This window comes from Lactuca serriola, chromosome 5 (assembly GCF_051521515.1).
Source record: "Lactuca serriola cultivar US96UC23 chromosome 5, Lser_US96UC23_V15, whole genome shotgun sequence".
NCBI classification, from domain to species: domain Eukaryota; kingdom Viridiplantae; phylum Streptophyta; class Magnoliopsida; order Asterales; family Asteraceae; genus Lactuca; species Lactuca serriola.
The window spans coordinates 255230581-255240664 of NC_136412.1; positions in this window are offsets into that span (position 1 = coordinate 255230581).

Below are 10084 nucleotides of genomic sequence, written 5' to 3' on the forward strand. Positions count from 1 at the left end.
TGGCCAATCTCATCACCCTGTCATCCACATGTAGCTGAATCGGAGCCTGGTTTAGAGGTATTTCAGTTCCGACTTTACCCCCTGCAACTTCAGCATAGGATCTATTGCCAACAAAGCCTCCACCAACTTTGGTCTTGGCATGGGTCGGTGGGTGAAATTTCCTGTTGATTGTCTCTGGCGGCGCCCTTTCATGTCTTGCAATATTTATCTCCAGCTTACAACTCCTGCATATCGTACCATTCAGTTTTGCCTCAAGCATCCTCTTGTCCTCCACTCCACTATATCTGATAGAGCCGAAGTTTTTGCCATTCTTTCCTTTTCTACCCCCAAAGTAGATATCTGTTAGCTTGCCGAAGGCATTGAAGATTCTCCGAAACTCGTCTTTTGTGGCCCCTGTGGGAATATTTGATACGAAAAAACTGGTTTCATCCGATCGAAATCGGTGATTCGCCGGAGTTTTTTTTCTCCTTATCAAACTATTATTTTTCTTACTGCTACAAACATCTGATAACACAAAAGAAAATAAGTATTGATTCATAGAAAAAATTATAACTGAAAGATAATACAAAAAAGTAAAATAAGCATGCATTCAACTATGAACAATCTTTCAGAACATGTGGTGTGCATTATTTTATCAGCCGGTTACAAAGTCATATACCCATCTATTGTATCTAACCTGAGAAAAATAACAAATCAAAGGTTTTTAATCCCATAAAATAACTACAAAGAAACAAATCCGTAAAATTTCTAAGAATTTCAAAAAATACATCAATTGATTAATATTTTTTTCCCAATTGCATCAAGTAGAATGGATTCTATCATATTGTAGATTGGACAAACGTTTAAGAAACGAAAAAAGCAATCGATTAGAATCAATGTGAGGCTTACTAACCGGACAATAGTTAAAAACAAATAAGCCATGCATACAAAGCAATACATATCATATTCCAGTTTTAAAAAATCGAACACTTATAGAGCTTGAGGGAGAAGCGGTACTGTGATTTAGTTTGTTGAGTTCGAAGTGGTGAGCACCTGCGCGGGAGAGGAGGTATGAGTGTAACAACGTAATTTTCAAAACAATTTTTTTTCATTTTTCATCAACCAAGTTCATATAAAAATATTCTCAAATATTTCCAATAGTAGTTTTTGAAACATAACATATCCCAAGATCATAAAATCAAACTCTCTCTAGTGTGTACGAGTCACGCCGGCGCCTTTCCACGGTCCTTGCTAGTACCTGAAACACATAACACAACAATTGTAAGCATAAATGCTTAGTGAGTTCCCCAAAATACCGCATACAACACATACGCCACTTAAGGCTATAATACGACCCTCCGGTCGATGTGTCTCAGCGGGACCCTCCAGTCCCGTAGCTCGTTGGACCCTCTGGTCCGGTCATAGCTCGTTGGGCCCTCCGGCCCGGTCTGTATCGTTGGACCCTTAGGTCCGGCCTATAATCATCATACAACATACATATAACACATAGCACATAATCTCATACATAACACATAAGACCCTCTGGTCAACATATAATACCACTCTAGGTACGTATAGTGAGAAGACTCACCTCAAGTGTCTCGGTAAGTCTCTGAATCGGTAGAAATATGATCTAGCCTCCGCCTAATCACATAAAGTAAATACTCTCATAAATATAACTATACTCAAACCTTTCTTAACCCCTCAGAAGGGTAAAAGACCATTTTACCCCTCTCTTGGCTTAAAGGGCTCATTGTTGACCAAACCCTAAAAGTCAACAAAAGTCAACGGCCAAACTTTGGCCCGACTCGTCGAGTGCACTTGGGCGACTCGGCGAGTCTACACATGTCCACTAATTCTTTAGTCCCGCTTGGCACGTCGAGTTCCTCCCCTTGCTCGACGAGTCACCCCTGGCATGAATCGCGGGGCCACCCCGACTCAACTCGTCGAGTCTCAAGAACAACTCGCGAGAGTTCCGCCTTGAACTCCCGTCCTCTAATCCCCCTCTGACTCACTGAGTTGTTTCCCCAACTCGGCAAGTCTACCCACTGAGTGGTTTACGGGAAACCCTAACCCTACTCGTCGAGTCTGATCTATGGACTCGGCGAGTTCATGCCATGCACAAGCTCCATAGACCTCCTGAGGTCAAATATGTTCCATTAATCCATAGATCTGACCTTCCCAAACATGATAATCACGTAAAGTTCAGACCTTGACACTTAAATTGCATCTAGATGTTCTTACTTGGTGATTTAGTCCAAAAATACCATCCTAAGTTCATGACTCCCAAAATAACTCCAAAAAGCCCCAAGGGTTAAGGTCTCTAGACCTCTTTGAGTCCAGATCCAAAGCATGAACTCGAGAAGGGACCAATTGCTCCACAAATCCATCCTCTAAAGGGGTTAGAAAACCCTAACTCTAGGAATCAACACCAAATCTGAAGAAGGTCTGAAAAATACCTCATGATGAAGTCTATGAGCTCTGAAATCACCAGAATCACACCTCCTTCAGCCTCCTCTTGCCTTGGTTTCCTCCTTCTTGCAATTACACTAAAAAAATGATCGCAAATGGCCTCTCCTTCCTCACAAATGCTCTCGATCTCTTAGGGTTTCTCTCTGGGGTTTGGTAGCCGCAAATGACGGCCCTAAGGGCCTTTAAATAGGTCCCAAACCCAGGAACTTAGGGTTTCATTAAATAGCGCGGACTCGCCGAGTCCACTCATGAACTCACCGAGTCTAGCTGTGAACTTGGATAAGAATCCGCGACCATACTCGGCGAGTTTGAACACCAACTCGTTGAGTCCCCTCTCCACTTCCAAAATAAATGAATAAAATATTATACCTGGGAATACAGATGTTACAATTCTCCCCCACTATAATTAGACTTCACCCTCGAAGTCTTACTCTGCAAACAACTCTGGATGCTGCTCCCGCATCTCACGCTCTGGCTCCCAAGTCAACTCTGAACCTTGCCGATGCTGCCACTGGACCTGCACCAGAGGCACCTCCTTGTTCCTCAAAACCTTGATCTTCTGATCCCTAACCGCCACCGGTCTCTCAACATAATTCAGGCTCGCATCCACCTGAATATCTTCTAATGGCACCACTGCCGACTCGTCGGCTATATACTTTCGCAGCTGCGACACGTGGAAAGTGTCATGAATCTGGCCCAAATCTGCAGGTAACTCCAAACGGCAGGCTACCCTGCCTACCCTCGCGATCACCCTGAAAGGACCAATATATCGGGGCCCCAACTTGCCCCTCTTCCTGAATCGAATCACTCATTTCCAAGGAGATACCTTCAGGAGCATGGAGTCGCCGACCTGAAACTCAAGCTTGGACCGGCGTCTGTCCGCATAACTCTTCTGACGACTCTGGGCGGTCAACAACCTCTGCCTGACCTGCTGAATATGTTCTGTCGTCTGAAGCACGATCTCGGTACTACCCATCACACGCTGCCCTACCTCTCCCCAGCAAATGGGGCTCCGACACCTCTTCCCATACAACAGCTCAAAGGGTGGCATACCAATGCTCGAATGATGGCTGTTGTTGTAGGAAAACTCCGCCAAGGGCAAGTACTTGTCCCAACTCCCGCCGAAATCCAACACACATGCTCGGAGCATGTCCTCGAGCGTCTGAATCGTCCGCTCACTCTGCCCGTCAGTCTGTGGGTGGTATGCGGTACTAAAATGCAGTCTCATACCCAATTCATCATGAAACTTCTTCTAGAATCTGGAAATGAAACGTACATCTTGATCTGAGACAATCGAGATCGGCACTCCATGCCGCGATACCACCTCTCTCACGTACATCTCTGCCAACCTCTCCGCGGAAGAGCTCTCACTGATAGCAAGGAAATGAGCGCTCTTCGTCAACCTGTCCACAATCACCCAAATTGCATCGACACCTCTTGCAGTTCTCGGTAATTTGGTGATGAAATCCATGGTAATATGTTCCCATTTCCACTTGGGAATCTCTAACGGCTGCAGCTTACCATGTGGACGCTGGTGCTCGGCCTTGACCCTACGACAGGTCAAGCAACTCTCTACAAACCATGCGACATCCTTCTTCATACTGGGCCTCCAATAATCCCTTTTCAGGTCCAGATACATCTTAGTGGCCCCGGGATGGATCGAGAACTTCGATCGATGAGCCTCTTCCATCAAAATGGTATGCGTCCCGCCCACAGTCGGTACCCAAATCCGACCCTGAAATGTCATAAGCCCCCGGCTATCGGTAACGAATTCCGATACCAGCCTGACAACTCGCTCTCTCTTCTGGCTTTCTGGACTCATGGCCTCAGCATGGGCCCCACGAATAGCGTCCAACATTGGGGTCATCACTGTCAATCTCAAACAAACATCTCGCATCGGGGCGCCCTCCGCCCTACGGCTTAGTGCATCGGCTACAACATTAGCCTTGCCCGGGTGGTACAGGATCTCACAATCATAATCCTTGACCACATCCAACCACCTCCTCTGGCACATATTCAGGTTGGGCTGATCCATCAAATACTTCAAGCTCTTGTGGTCCGTGTATATCTTACACCAAACCCCATACAGATAGTGTCGCCAGATCTTGAGGTCGAACACTACCGCTCCCAATTCCAGATCATGAGTGGGATACCTCGACTCGTGAGGCTTAAGTTGCCTCGATGCATATGTTATCACATGCCCCCTCTGCATAAGCACCGCTCCCAATCTGGATATCGATGCATCGCAATATACCATGAAATCCTCCATCCCTTCCGGAAGGGCTAACACTGGGGCTTCGCATAATTTCTGGCAAAGTCTCTCGAATGAGGTCTGCTGCTCCGGACCCCAAGAAAATGCAGCACCCTTCCGGGTCAACTTGGTGAGTGGCACGGCGATCTTGGAGAAATCCTTAATAAATCTCCGATAATAGCCGGCCAAACCCAGAAAGCTCCTGATCTCGGTGGGTGATCTCGGCACCTCCCACCTCATGACCGCCTCAATCTTGGCCGGATCGACCAATATCCCATTCTGGTTGACGAGATGCCCCAAAAACTGAACCTCTCATAACCAGAACTCACATTTGGAGAACTTGGCATAAAGCCTCTCCGATCTCAGAACTCCAAGGATCTCCCTCAAATGCTCCTCGTGCTGTTCCCTAGACCTCGAATACACCAAAATATCATCAATGAACACAATCACTGACCGATCCAGCATCAGCCTGCACACCCTGTTCATGAGATCCATGAACACAGCTGGTGCATTGGTGAGCCAAAAGGCATCACCACAAACTCGTATTGCCCATAACGAGTTCTGAACGCTGTCTTCAGGATATCTTCATCCCGAACCCTCATCTGATGATAACCCGACCTCAAGTCTATTTTGGAGAACCAAGACGCTCCCTGCAACTGATCGAAGAAATCATTGATCCTCGGCAACGGATAACGGTTCTTGACCGTTAACTTGTTCAACTCCCGATAGTCAATGCACATCCGATGCGAACCATCCTTCTTCTTGACAAAAAGGATCGGCGCTCCCCAAGGTGAGCTACTCGGTCGAATAAACCCCTTCCCCAACAGCTCTTGAAGCTGCGAGGATAACTCCTGCATCAATGGCTACGCGAGGCGATAAGGCGCCTTGGCGATAGGAGCTGCTCCCGGAACCAAATCGATACAGAACTCCACTTGCCTCTCGGGAGGCACACTCGGTAGTTCCTCGGGAAAAACTGATGGGTTTTGAGCATTCTAACACTTCCTAAGTGTACATGCAACCCTAATAACCTTGGATCTATGTTTGTCTAATTATCATGCAAAGTTGAATTCCAAGGTTATATTCCTATCTAGCATACATGGGGAACAATTTTAACTTGAATCATAGATAGAATGACTTACCTTGTTGTTGATTGTGTTCCTTGAAACCCTGTGAGCCTAGCACCCCAAGTGTGATGCCTCAAATGCTTCACACAACACCAAATGCTCTTGGAAAGACTCTTGAGATAACACACACTTCTTAAAATCGGCCAAGCCCTCTAGTTTCTTAGTGTTCAACTTGTGTAGCAAATTTTGTGGAGAATGGGACTCTTATATAGTGTTGGCACATCTAGGGTTACACCATGTAAACCCTAATGTGTCATGACTCTTCATTTCCATGACCCATGGGTTTGTAACTCCCATGGAGCATCCATGGAGCATCCTATGGGTAGAACCCAACTTGATAATCCATGGAGCCTCTTAGCCCACTATACAAGATATGGATGATTTACATAATCAACCCATATATTTAATTAGTTATCCTTTGATCACTTAATTAATTCCAAATTAATTCTTGATCAAACTAATCAAATAATATTATTAATATATTAGAACTTATAATATATTAATAATCTCCAAGTGTTATTTCTCTCATTTAGTCTATCCAATTGCATGGTGCCATGCAACCCAAATGGACCATGCCGGGTCGGGTCAAGTACAAGCCCGAAATAGTTATGGACTTAGACACCTTATCCAACAGTCTCCCACTTGGATAAGTCTAATAACTATATCTCTAGTACTTCAGGAACCGACCGGCAATCGTAGCTCTTTCAAGGTCTCTCGGAACTGAGAAGATGATGATACGCCATTTAAGATAAGTGATCATATAATCCTCTGTTCTAGATATCAGCCGGACAAATACATGGAACATGTCTTGCTTATTGTCCAACATTTGTTTCCCGATTTCCGATTTGTTTGACATAGAACTTAATTGAACACATCAACTTAGTTCTGACCGGGCCCGGTACATGGGTCAAAACAAAATCATCGAGGGGCCCAGATATCAGCTTCTAATCCAAGAAGGAACAGATAAACTTCGACTCATATGTTTGTTCTACCACTCATTGAATTACACACAAAAGCACGTTTTATAACATCGAGTTACCAATGCAGTTTCGTACAGTCAATGCATAACCAACTTGTAAGTAACAAATCATATCTCTAGGTTTGAAGACTTATATGATATTACCGTCTCACGATCACTCGAGATAAAATTCCATGAAGTGATTCCAGTGAGCGTGGGTTGAGTCCAATGCTCAGAACTTATGAGCACTCATGATTGTTGTAGCCTTGTCCAAGACCTCTACAACCAAACATGACAGTCTTGATTCATATCTACTTCCAACATATGACCGACTGTGGAGGTTTGAATAATATGTTATATCAAACAAAATTATTCTGGAAGTCAAAACATGCAAAAGAAATATAGTAAACGATTGACAAGAGATAGCAACACTTTACTCATAAATAAAACATTTTTTATTCATCATCTAATGACAATTACACTTTACAAATTTCGAGATTATCTAACTACTACATCTAATATCATCCTTCAGCCCAATGCTCCGAGCATGCTGAAGATGCTTAACCCGAGTCAATCCCTTTGTGAGGGGATCTGCCGGATTCTCATCTGATGATACCCTCTTTGCCACGAGGTGTCCTTCTTCGATCCGATGTCTAATGAAATGGTATTTTCTGTCGATGTGTCTGGATCTCCCATGATCCCTTGGTTCCTTGGCTAAGGCAACATCACTTTCACTATCACAGAAAATCTCCATTGGCTCTTTAATAGTTGGTACAACTCCAAGGTCTCCAATGAAGTTCTTCAGCCATATCGCCTCCTTTGCTGCTTCACTAGCTGCAATATACTCTGATTCACAAGTAGAATCTGCCACTGTCTCTTGCTTGGAACTCTTCCAAGAAATTGCTCCTCCGTTTAGGGTAAAGACCCAGCCCGACTGAGAGCGGAAATTATCCCTATCAGTCTGGAAGCTAGCATCACAATGCCCTACAACTCTCAAGTCATCACTCCCACCGAGGGTAAGGACCCAGTCCTTAGTCCTCCGTAGGTACTTGAGGATATTCTTTACCGCAGTCCAGTGTGCCTTGCCAGGGTTCGCCTGATACCTGCTAACCATGCTCAAGGCAAAAGCTACATCGGGTCGAGTACACGTCATAGCATACATGATCGATCCTACAGACGAAGCATAAGGTGTTCGACTCATTTCTGCTATCTCAGCCTCAGTGCTAGGGCTTTGTGTCTTACTCAATCTGGTGTTACTCTGGATGGGTAACTCTCCTTTCTTGGAATCCTGCATGCTGAATCTCTTCAGCACCTTATCCAAGTAGGTACTCTGACTAAGTCCAATTAGTCTTTTACTCCGATCTCTCAAGATTCTTATCCTTAGAATATAGGCAGCTTCACCAAGGTCCTTCATAGTGAAACACTTCCCAAGCCAGGACTTTACTTCCTGCAGGGTTGGAATGTCGTTTCCTATGAGTAGTATGTCATCCACATACAATACCAAAAAGCTGACTATACTCCCACTAGCCTTGACATACACACAAGATTCATCTTCACTCCTAGAAAAGCCAAATTCCTTGACCTTTTCATCAAAGCAAAGATTCCATCTGCGAGGTGCTTGCTTCAATCCATAAATGGATTTCTCAAGCTTACACACTCTATTAGGGTACTCGTTGCTGACAAAACCCTCTGGCTGACTCATGTAAACATCTTCAGCCAACTTTCCATTAAGGAAAGCGGTTTTGACATCCATTTGCCATATTTCATAGTCATGAAATGCAGCTATGGCTAACAGAACCCGAATAGACTTAATCTTGGCTACCGGAGAAAAGGTCTCATCATAATCCACTCCAGGAATTTGAGAGAAGCCCTTTGCAACCAGTCTAGCCTTATAAGTGTGTACTTTACCATCCATGTCGGTCTTCTTCTTGAAGACCCATTTGCACCCTACTGTCTTACGACCTGGTACATTTTCAACCAAGTTCCAAACTTGATTGTCATACATGGATTGTATCTCGCTATCCATAGCCTCTTTCCATTTAGTAGACTCGGGGCCTGCCATGGCTTCCTCGTAGCTGTTAGGGTCATCTTGACTTACTAGTGTCTCATCACTAATAAGTGTCTCACCTTCTGCAGTAATATGGAATCCATAGTAATGCTCAGGTGCACTCCTAACTCTCGTGGAACGTCTCAGAGGTACAGATTTGTCAATTGGCTCAACAGGAGTTTCCTCCTCAAATTGAGGGCTAGAGTTTGAAGTTCCTTCACCGCTTGATTCTTGAATTTCTTCAAGATCAATTTGCCTCCCACTGTCTCCTTGGCTTATAAATTCTCTCTCTCGAAAGACTCCTCTTCTTGCTACAAAGACCACATTGTCACTAGGTCTGTAGAAGAGGTAACCAAAGGATCGCTGTGGGTAACCGATGAAAATACACCTCTCGCTTCGAGGTTCGAGCTTATCATGAGTCTCGCGTCTCACGAAAGCCTCGCAACCCCAAATCTTGATGTGGTCTAGTTTAGGTACTTTACAAGTCCACATCTCGTGAGGAGTTTTGGCAACTTTCTTTGTAGGGACTAGATTAAGAATATGGGCGGCAGTCTCCAAGGCATACCCCCAGAATGAGATTGGTAGCGTAGCTCGACTCATCATGGAACGAACCATATCTAACAAGGTTCGATTACGCCTCTCAGCCACACCATTCAACTGTGGTGTCCTGGGAGGTGTCAATTGTGAGACTATCCCACATTCCCTTAGATAGTCGAGGAACTCTGAACTAAGATACTCACCACCACGATCGGATCGAAGCATCTTAATGTTCCTGCCTAATTGATTCTCGACTTCCTGTTTAAATTCCTTAAACCTCTCGAAAGTCTCTGACTTATGCTTGATCAAGTAGACATATCCATATCTATTATAATCATCAGTAAAAGTCAAATAATAACGATTAGCATCCCTTGTGGCATGTTTGAATGGTCCACACACATCCGTGTGTATAAGGTCCAACAAACCTTCACCCCTCTCACACGAACCTGTGAAGGGTGACTTTGTCATTTTTCCAAGTAAGCATGATTCGCAACTATCATCTGACTTTAGGTCAAACGACTCCAAGACTCCATCCTTTTGGAGTTGGCCTATGCGTTTCTTGCTTATATGTCCAAGACGACAATGCCATAAAGATGCTTTATCAAAGTTATTATTAGTAGAATCAATACACAAAACATTATTTCCTAAGTTATCTACAACAGATACAACTTCATACACACCATCACAAGGTAATGCTTTAAAATAAAGAACATTAT